The sequence below is a fragment of the Anser brachyrhynchus genome, assembly GCF_964034855.1.
Source record: "Anser brachyrhynchus genome assembly, chromosome: 11".
In the NCBI taxonomy this organism is placed as follows: Eukaryota; Metazoa; Chordata; class Aves; order Anseriformes; family Anatidae; genus Anser; species Anser brachyrhynchus.
Genome location: NC_137706.1, coordinates 21,725,303 through 21,736,219, shown reverse-complemented (window position 1 = coordinate 21,736,219; position 10,917 = coordinate 21,725,303).

The following is a 10,917-nucleotide window of genomic DNA, read 5'->3' as shown; positions in this document are numbered from 1 at the left end:
AGCTAGGTTGCACATAATAAACGGCAGGGGAAATTTTCCTTTTGTGAAGTTGTGTGCTGACAAATGTCACAGCTGTGCCAATAAGAGCTTGTAATCTCCTTACGGTCAGTGCCCAAGTTAGTAATAAAAAAAATAAGTAAAAAATGAGGAGAGGGGAAAGGGTGGACAACAGTCTCCTTTCTTCTTTGGGTTACTTCATGTCTGCAGAGCTGGCAGTTCCAGCTAGGGGGTCGGACGAGAAAGTATCTGCGAAATTACTGTCTTAATTGAAGCTGAATCCCCAAAGTTAAATTTGATCTATAGTTCAAAAGCCTTTGTATCCTCAATGCTCACCTTGAGTTTAGCTTGAGGGAAGTGTGTACGTCCACAGGCAGAACTTTGTACAGATGCTTCTGTGAAGTGTAATTAGGTGTAACCTTAAATGTGGGGCAGTGCTATGTCCATTACTTCAGGTATTCATCAGGATGTGAAGGGAACTAACTGCTTGGTATTTACATGGGAAACTAAAATTGTGGTGGTGGTTCCAAAATGAATAACCTGTGGACATTTTATTAGTAATGTCCGATTTTGGTCAAAACCAACAATCTGTGTATTTAGACTCCTGCTGGGATAGTTTATCACAAAGTATCCTAACAGAAGCATTTTGTGAGGTTTTGTGGTGTTGTTTTTTTCAACAGGCTTGCTAAATGACAACTACTTCTATAAAGTAACTTCTTCTCTATGAAAAGCAGAGGGAGATATTTTCCTGTGATAAGGTGCTCGGTTTTGCTGTGCCATACTGTTAGAAGAGAGGTATAGAACCAGACCAATGTTTTTCCTCCCCGTGGTTTATTCTTTAATAAAATGAGTTAGATGCAATTGCAAATTGCAGTTTCAGTACATGCAGGTAGTGGGTCAGTCCCTTTGCTTCCCCAGCTTTGTACAATGGACAATAAATAATAACGTGTAGTTTAAACACAGTAAGTTTTGATATTGTGTATGGCTAACTTTTTCTACCAGTAATGAATCTGTTTACTGATGGCTCTGAAGCAAATTCTTTGCTCTTTGCAGCCTCAGTCACCCCTAACGTGGGAGTACTGGGGTGTTTTTTACAAGGGGTCACTTAAAACTACTACATTACACTTCGTAGCTGGCCACTTGTTTGGCAATGTTAGCTGTGAAAGAATTACATTTTCAGTATTCGCTGTGATTCTCTTGGAGGGTCTGGGGTTTCCTCTGATGAACTTATGTGGTTAGATGTTGAAATGCATCATCACCAAATAACAATAAAGAAAAGGCATTAAGTTCTGCAAATACTTTGATGCCATGACAATATATTTTATTTCATCTGGAACAGTTTTTGAAAATTATGCATTCCTTTGCTGGGAATTTGTTTCCAGGATGTCACAATTTTAGATTTAATCAATTCAACTCTTATAGCGGTCTTAGAAGAGAATGAACAATAACCTATAATGAACTCATTAAGAGTTTCTGAGACTGTTCTGAAAGCTGTGAAATTCAGTGGCAAGTAGTCACCTTGCTCTGAGAATTTCCAGTAACAGTTGACAACAAAGGAAGCTTGTTAATTATTTTAGTATGATGGAGCCTGAAGGCTCCAGCTAGACCGGGGCTCTGTTTTTCTAACCTATCAAGAAAAAAACAGTAGGGGGCAATCTGTCATTTCAAAACTCTGTTAAGGATGCTCTAAGAAGAATGAGCAGCACAATGGCACAGTAAATCCATAAAACGTGTAACACAAATGGAAAGTGTTCTATATATTTTTGAGGCCAAATAACAGTCTTTAATAAATATAAAGGACTTACTCTGTTCAGAAATGTAGGCTGATGATGACAATTAACTTACGCAACACTTCTTCCTGAAATTTCTGAATTGCTAAACTGTGACGTACTGTGGCGCTTGTACTGATTCTTGCTACTTCTGTTTTCGTTCCTTGCTCCATAAGACTTGCTGTCATGCATCATACCCGAAATGGCTTCGAGGCAGTATCTGGAAGTCTTCACAAAGTCAGTTTAAAGGAGAGTAATACTTCATACAGAAGAGTCTCTATTTCCATTTTAAAATTAAAGCAATGCTGACTTTGTTTTACTTAATAGAAGCAACCTGTCACTTTGCTCCTTTTCATAAGGAGAAAAACAAAAGCAAAGGATTATTTTTTAAACTTTTAATAGTTCCTGGAGAGTAGGAATCATGCAGAGAAAAATGTTCTGGAAGCATTTTCCCCACCAGGGGGAGCATTGAGAAAAGACCTCCGTGATCGGGAGCTTTTCAAAACCTGTGCTCGTGTTCCCTCTTTTTTATTTTCCCTCCCCTGTTCCTTAAAAGCAGTTCTTCTCGCCTCGAAGGGAAGCCCAGCCCAGACACCAGCAGCCGAAGCCGGGGCTGTGTCCCACAGAATCACAGGATATCCCGAGTTGGAAGGGACCCACAAGGATCATGGAGTCCAACTCGTGCCCCAGCGCTGGCTGAGAGCACGCAGGCTGCTGGTGAGCGCGGGGCCAACCACAGCTCGAGGGCTGTTATTTGCTGTTTGTCCTGGCTTTTCTGGGCTGCTTAGTAATGGTCCCAGATGTAAGTCTATGGGGCAAAGATAATTTTCTTTATCGAGTTCCAGGTTACACGGGTTTAAAGCCACCATTAGAGACCGGGGAGTTGTCCCTCAGAGCCGTCACTTTATCTTCTAATTCCACATTTTACATTTTCTGCCTTTAAAGCAGAAACTTTCTTGGAAAACCCCCATCCCTTGAAAAAACTTGCTTGTTGCTACCACACATCCCAAAATAGCACTTACACGCATTTTCCCTCTTTGTTGCCATACCAGATCTCCTGCATTTGGTCTTTCATGCTGATATTTTGGTGTGCTTGTTCATGCTTGTGTGGGAGAGTGGCACCACACGCAGCCTGCACGTGCATGGGGCTGCGACTGCAGCAGGCACGGGGGCTCTGTCCCGTCCCAGCTTTGTACCAGGGCCATCTCACTGCTATTTGTAAAGACCCATCTTAGGGCTTCCCTGCAAAATCATCAGCAGGCCCCTGACCAGTCCCTTGAGAACCTAAATCATGTAGCAAAGGGAAACGGTGTCTTAATGTCGGAGGGAAAGCCATAAAGACATTGCCTGATGGCGGAGCCTGCGGTTGGGTTATTAATTTCTGGGAAGGGATTAATCGCAGCCCTGAGATGTCCGCCTGCTTTTCCTGTTCCGTACTGAATTTTGCCACAGTCCAGAGAGAGCTGTTTGATAGATCAGTCTGGATGTGAATGATGTGACCCAGAGGAAGCCTCTGCTAAACAAGTTTTCAGGGGGTGAAAGTGTGTGTAGGAGGGAGAGCTCTGCCTGCACCCAGCGCAGTGTGCGTCTCAGAATCACTGCGTGTGTTGTGGGCTACCAGCTGCAAGCAAAGCCTCCTGCAAAGGTCAGCAGACTTTGGGAGAGTAATTCTGCTCAAGTTACACCAGCTCTATGCGGATTTAAATGTAAGTGTATCCTTCAAAACACCATGGGAAAGGCCCAAAGTACCCTGGGAAGAGGAAAAGGCTTTTCTTGGGGAGGGAAATGGCACTGACTTGCTTTATTCCTCTAGAAATGTAATCCCCAAAGAGCTATCTTATTTCATTTCCTGATTCAACACAAAAATGCTCCAAGTCGTGCTCTCAGAGTCCCAGCCTGTTTCAGAAAGCCTTTAATTTAAATTAAAGCTTCTGGACTGTAATCAGATAAGCGCGTGTGGGATTTGCACATAAATGGCATTAAAGTGCCGAGGGCAGCAGGTGATGCTTTACTCCCTGCACACGGGTGCTTGGCACCCAGCTGCAGCCCGCAGCCTCCACGCTGCTAACGGGAACAGGCCGGCAATGGCTGAAATATTTTAAAATGCAGCGCGCTGCCTGCCCCGCTGGCGATTGCCTCCGGACGAGCCCAGCAAAGCCCTGCTGCTTCTTCCCCGAGGAAGTTGTACTGGTTTTAGGGAGTTATGCACGGAAGCGGGAACCACCTGGTGTTTCAGTTGCAATTGCTTACTTGTGTGTAGTCACAGCGATTGATGGAGTTTGGGAGCTGAGTTTTTAAAAACACCTTTACTTTTGTAGGACAGAACTCTTGCCCGGAGGAGCTCTTCAGAGCTGAAGAGCCAGCTGTTTTCAAAGCCTTATGCAAGGGAGTTTGTAGGTGTTAACGACACCCGGGTAAAGCGAAAAGCGGGATGTCTGCAGCTTGGTCGGCACCTAAAGAAGAGCAGGTCTCTGTCAAATTACTAAAATGACTGAAGTGGATTTTTCATAATTATATTTTGCTTGACAGATGATCAAGCAAATTTTTGCATTTACAGTGAGATTTTTGCATTTACAGTGAGGAGGAACAACTGCAGAGGGCACCAGAAGCCGTGGAGCCACACGAAGCTGGAGCCACACGAAGCCGTGAGCCCCTGCCTGCCGTGCCCCGCTCCCAGCACCCTGCCCGGGCTCCCAGCGCAGCATCACACCACAGCCTCAGCACAGAGGTAGGCTGTTCCTCTTCTCCCATTCCTCCAGAAGGATCTTCCCTTTGCTGAGCTCTAGGTGCACGTGCGGGGCTTTTTTAGCAACTCCTGTTTCTCTAGGCAGAAAATAACAGGTTGGAAAGCCCAGTTCCCTGGGCTGCAAGCCCTTGCAAAGTTAGGTAAAGGGACTGTTTGCTTCCTCTCCCACCGGTTAATTCTCCCGTGAGCTCTCACCCCTGCCTTGATGGCAGCCGGGCTGTGTAAGTGGATCGCAGGGCTTGTTTGCAAAAGCTTGATGGTGGGGTGTAGGACTGCGGTAATGCAGCTTGGGGAAACATGTAGGAGCTGAGCTGGAGAAGTGCGAGGAAAAAGAAAGCTGGAGATGAGGGAATTCAGAAGCTCTAGTGGGGCCACAGGACTGGGAACAGAAGGGGTAGAAGAACTTTTTAGCCATGCTTAAGCTGTTAGACGGCAACAGAGCAGTTGCATATAGAGATAGAACTACTTGCAGCATATAGATATTTCTAAATATTTACATCCAGCCTTGCTGAGCTTTCCTTAAAGCACAAACACTGGTCGGAAGCCGAGAGCCCCAGAGAGGAGAGCAGTGGCTCTGCTAACGCTGTCCTGGGCTTCACAGATCCTCCTGCTCTTTTCCCCTCCCTCAACACGTGTGAAGCAGCTTTCTTTCATTTCATGACAAAACCAATTGCTCTGGGTGAGCAAAGCATGCAGTGCCTTGGTGCCAGCCGTGTGGCCAAGGCAGCTGATTTCTCTCCCCCTTCTCTCCTCCTCCCGCCTCCTGCTGCTGTGCTTCCCACCCGGGATGACCCTGCTGGCTCGATGGTGATGCGGGGTTTGGATTCGGCACCTGAGGCTGTCGGGTGTCACTGCCCCCCTTCCAGAGCTCGCTGCCCTGAGGAGCTGCCACACGCCAGCCAAAACTGATAAAGCAACGAAGTTCTTCAAATCCTTCTCCTCCTGTCCTACCTTCACTTTTCCAGCTTTTCCCAAAACGTGGCTTTGCTGGTAGCTGCATCAACCCCGCACCAAGGGGACAGAAATAAATATAAATGATGAAATTTGCTCTGTGAAGCGTGGACAGGACTTCGATGCAGAAGGGGCCGTGTGCTTGCTGTGATCCAGGAAGCTGGGCTGGTTCCTGCGGGATGGATGCTGGCTGTCCCCTGAGCCATGTCCCCAGATCCTGGGGCTGAGGGACCGCACGGCAGGGTTGGCTCGTTGGGAGTTCTGCAAACGCACCTTGCTTTAATGATGTTCAGCTGAGGCTGTAATTACGCCATCAGGCATGTCGGTCTAGAATTACTTGTATCTTTAAGCCACCCCATTACCGTCTAATGAAGTCTAGCTATTTTTACTTGTCTCAGAAGTCACGTCATGCCAGGCAGTAAATCCTTGAGAAGGGACAACATCAGCCTGTCGATCCCTTGCGCTCCAGATGTTCTCCCTCACTGCAGGAGGCGCGTGGCCCTGCCTGCTGCAGCCTCAGGCCTGGAACAGGGCAGAGCATCCCCTGCAGGAGGAGCGGCCCATGCTGAGGCTCCTGCAGCTTTGGGGATTTTCCCACAGTGAAGTAACTTCAAGGAGAGCCTTCTTGGTGAGGTCCACGAGTAAAAATACTGGAAAAATACTACAATGACAGAGATCCTGTATGGGCTAAAATCACTCCTTGAGTCCTTAAAAATCAACTTGTGAACCTCCATTAGCGACTTCTAAGGGGTTATTTGGTGGGATCACAAACGTGAATAAAATCTGTGGCCAACAGATTACAGATTTATGAGCCCCCCTGCACCCAGGGGGTCTCCAGGCACAGTGCCTGCAGCAGGACCACATCAGCGCTGGTGCCAAAAATGCAATAGTTCCCTGGGTAAAAGCAAACTGTGGAGAGGATAGGGCTGCCACCAGGGGCTGGCTGCGAGCTATTCCTGCTCTGTGCTTCGCTGCCTCCCGCTTGGCCTCCTCGCGTGCTCAGGCACCTGCGGGAGGGGATCCCTTGCTGTCTGGGCAGCTGGTGCTGGGCCGGAGGACTGGTGACCTCCCTGGCCCTTTGGGGATTAAAATACTCCGTCTGAGTTTGTCTGGTCCGGACAGAAGCACTTGGGGGGGGGGATCTGACAGTCTGCAGAACACAGGTGCTCTGACAGGGCAATCCGACGGCTTGAGATACGGAAGTGTTTTAAGAGTTATTGTTAATAAGTGACAAAGAACCTGCTCCATAAAATTCCTGTTGCTTCCCAATTAATGAGCTCTCAGTTCCTTCCTGTCTCCAGCTCTGGAAATGTCTGGAGGCAACCGGGGGGAACACAAGGTCTGATGTCTAATCCGAAGCCAAAAACCTCTGGTTCTTCTCAGAGAGCCTTCAGGAGATCCCGACAAATAAATAGAAGCAGCAACAAAACACAGGCTACGGGTTGTGCCCCGGTGCCTTCCTTTTGGAGGTTGTCCTGTGAAGCTGCCGTCAGGAGGAGTCTCGAAGTGCTGGCCATCTCCACCCTGCAGCACGCTGCGGGGGCGCAGCCTCAGCCGTCCATGTCCCCGCGCCCCATGGAGGTGGCTCTGTAAAAAGCTCCGTCCTCCCTTCCCCCTGGCTACGGAGCCCAGCAGGGCAGACCCAGAGCCGCACAGCTGATGCCACCAGCTGAGCAGCTTCTCCCCGCCATCCTTCCCCTGGGCAGAAGCCCCTGGGCTTATCTGCTCGTCCCCAGAGCTTCGTCTCACCAGGTCCATGTCTCTGCTCGTTTTCCAGGTCCTTCCTTGCTGGGGAAACCTCCCCAGCAGAGTTGGCTGAGCTCAGCACAAATTTCCCCTGATGGACACGCACGAGCTGCTTCCTTTGACTGAGCTGTGACGAAACCAAGACGTTGGGCTTGGCTCCTTCTAGAAAACTCATTACTTTGGTAACGTCTGATACTTCTGCTTGGCACCCACCTTCCTAAGTCATTCCTGTCCCCTGTCCCACCGTCGTCACATGGGGACGAGCTTTGCCCAAGCAGCTCAGATCACTGGGCCAGTACAGGTGTAACCTGCAGGGGCAGGGCAGGGCTTCAGCCCGGCCGCCTCCTTTCCCTGCCCCTACCTGCCGGGGGTTTGGCAGCACCAGCTCTGGCCGCCTTCTATAGCCACGAGCCCTCTTCACAAACTTGCCACCAGATCCTCGCCCTGTTCTTTCCCGTATCGGTCACTGTCCCCTAAAAGAGAGTTCTTGCATTTTTCAACATTTTTTCTTAAATCGTGCCTGCCTCCTGTCTTCAGAGAGCCAGAGGCCATGTGGGGACAGTGGATCTAATCCTGTCTGCAGTGTGAGGGAGGCTGAGAGGAGGATGTTAAGAGGAGGCTGGAAGGAGAGGCAGTGGAGGTTTTGGGGGTTCCCAGTGACCTCGGGACATGCCATGTGCCCACGCCAGCACTGCTGGGAGCTGCCACCTCCTCGACACGAGGGAATGCCAGCTGCGATGGTGTCCTGCCTTGGTGGTCTGTGTGGTGGCACTGCAGTGAAATCATCTGTTTATACTTGAAAGTCTTCATAAACGTAAATGGAAAGCCTGTGGAGAAACAGGTTTTGTATTTACAACTGGCCCTGAAAAAAGACAAGCCAAGTCCTTCGGCATTAGGGACGTTTGGTGTCGTGGGTGTCAGGACAGTTTAAAGAGGGGCTGCAGCTGCAGGCTGGATGGGAAGTAGCAAAATCTGGGAGGAGAAGTAATTTAAGTCAATATTTCTGTAATCGTAATGAAAACAGCAGGCAAGGTTTAACAGTGAGTGGGAGAAGTGGCCTGGCTAAGGGCTTAGTTCCCCCGGTGTTGGCACTGAGCGTCGGATGAACTTTAACTCCCGTCGGGGCCTGAGCTGCCCGTGCGGCCCCGGCGCACCCCGCGCTGCCCAGCCAGCTCCTGCTCCCACACCACACCTGAGCAAATCACTTCAAAGCTGCACTTCGGGGCAGACCGCCTTCAGGGTCAAATCATTTTTCAAATTTGTTTCGTCAACAGCTTGTCAAGAACGGAGCTGCATGACGTGATGGTTTTCCCTCGTGCCAGATCCGCCGTCTGCAGGTTGGTGACGTGTTACGCTGAAAAACGGCAAGTGAAACCTGTGAGCAAATCTTTCCCTGCTCTGTAATTAGCAGCTGAAGTTTACAATAGATGTCAGGAAACTTAACCGAAAGCCTCTTCAAAAAACATTGTTTGCTCTATTTCCTTTGTGGAAAATACAGGAAAAAACTACTTGTGAGCATCTGCTCTGAGCCCACGTCGGGTGCGCTGGGGCGGCCGGAGGTCAGGGGCTGGGGGAGGCCGGGGGCTGAGGAGCAGCGCGGCCCCCAGCCGGCAGTGCCGCTCCCTGGCGAGGTGTTGGGGCACGAATGCTGCGCGTTGCCGCAGCTCTTGGTGAACCCCCGATGCCCAGTGTCAGGAAAGCCTCAGCCAAAAGCACCGGCACAGCTCTCTCCATTTCTGCCCATCCGGGTTTGTGTTCTTCCACTCGAAGGGGCGCTGCTGCTGCGCTGTGCCCGACTGCCGCCCCCCAGCACCTTGTTGTAGCCATCAGCGGCTGGAGGCTGCGCAGGGGGAGCTTTGCTGCCTCGGGTTTTGTTTAAAACATCAGAAGGAGTGCCCTGCAAAACCTTGCAGAACATCAGTTCCATCGCACCACGCACGTGCTTCCCCCGATTAGTGCAGCGGTGGCACAGCGAGGGGTCCTGTTGAATACGTGCTCGTATGCGACGATAAACGTACACAGCTGTGAGCAGGTCGGCAAGCGCAGACGCCAGCAGCCCCCAGTGTCCGTGCTGCGGGCAGGGGCCGGCGCAGTCTGTGCCACACACACAGAAGTCCTTGATGACACAACATTTTACGACCAACTCATTCGAAACGGGAGACATTTTCCAGCCTTGCCTTGCTCTGCTGTCAGTGGCTGCTGTGGTTAAGCTCGCCTAGGTTTGTTTAAACGTGCATTCCTGCCCTAAAACCCAGCCCACAACGCCCGTTAAATTGACCCAGCGCACCGCTGGGTGGCACAGGGAGGTGAACTGGCTGCAAGAACAACGTTTCCGGCAGCCCGGCAGCTTAGCAGGGAAACCAACTGTTTTTCAAACAGGCCAAGTAAAACCGAGCGGACAAAGGTCAGAGAGACTCCGGCGCTGCGAAGGTTCACAATTAGTGGGAAAACCCGCCTTTGCTGTGTGGCAAATGAAGCATGCGTGTTTTGCACAGTTGGTCTTCAATGGGGTCTTTCTGAAGTAATGAACCAAAAGTATCTTATAATGACAAATTGAATGCATCCCGGTAGCCACATATCCTGTATCTGTGATGAAAAGCATTGCTTTGGGCTTTTCTTCTGCACGGGCTGTTGCCAGCGAGGGCTGGGAGGGGAATGCCCCAGGGTGTGCGGCACCGTCCTGGCGCGCAGTGGGCAGCGTGGGAGTGGGCAGCGTGCGAGGCCACCAAGCTCGGGGACCGCGGCCGCGGCCTCTGAAGAGCGAGCAGACCGCACCTTTCCTGGTGACACCGGAGCACGAACAGCGCCAGGAAAATGAGTAAGCCTTGTAAGACGCGCTAAGGAGAAAACGGAATCGTGACTATGGAGAGCCGGCGTGAGTTCTGGGAAGAAATGACGCCCGGTGCAGCTGCAGCCCCCAGGTGCCCAGCCTGGTGCAGCGCCGGGGGAGACAGACAGCCAGCGGCCCCCTGCTCCGCTGCTGCGTGTAGGATCTGCTTGGCAGAATGAAATTCAGTTTTCTTTTTTTTTTTAAATGTCCAGAAGCCGGAACCTGACGTGTTCTTGCTTTTCTCTTTCATACTCTGCTCTAATTAATGTAGCAAAAAGGATAAACTTGCTTTCCTGGTAAACCACGCCCTTAGATACTGCAGAGAAAAGCAGTTTCTAATCCAAACATCTGATCTATAATCACTTTTCTGCATTCATGTGCAGACTACTGCTGAGGTTATTTCTAAGGTAATGACCTTCTAGTATTGACACATTAATGAAACAGGTTTTTTTTTTTATAAAAAAAGGCATTTCTGTTTAGCTCCTTGGTTACAAGCAGCAGGTCCAAAAGCCAATATTGACAAAGCAGAGCAAGGAAATATCCCGGTCTGCTCCTGGGCTAGGTCTGGATTTGCTGTGAGAGGAAGCGATGAGCTCTGCACCCCCCTGCGTACCCTCTGGTTTAGAGCAGGTCCCGCTCTCAGAGGTGTTTCACCTCTGATGTATCAAAGTGCAGATAAATCAGGGCGAATTTAAATCTTTTGATGAACGTCTGCATTTCAGTGTGAGCTGCCTGCACTGGCTGTGGTGTCACACATGGAGCATCAGCGTTTTGACTCGGGCTGCTTCATCGTCACAGTTAGCACTGAAATGAATTAATTTGCAAACCTGGAGTCAGCAGCACCGCAATCCAGAAGCTGAAGCCTTTAGATTTGTGAG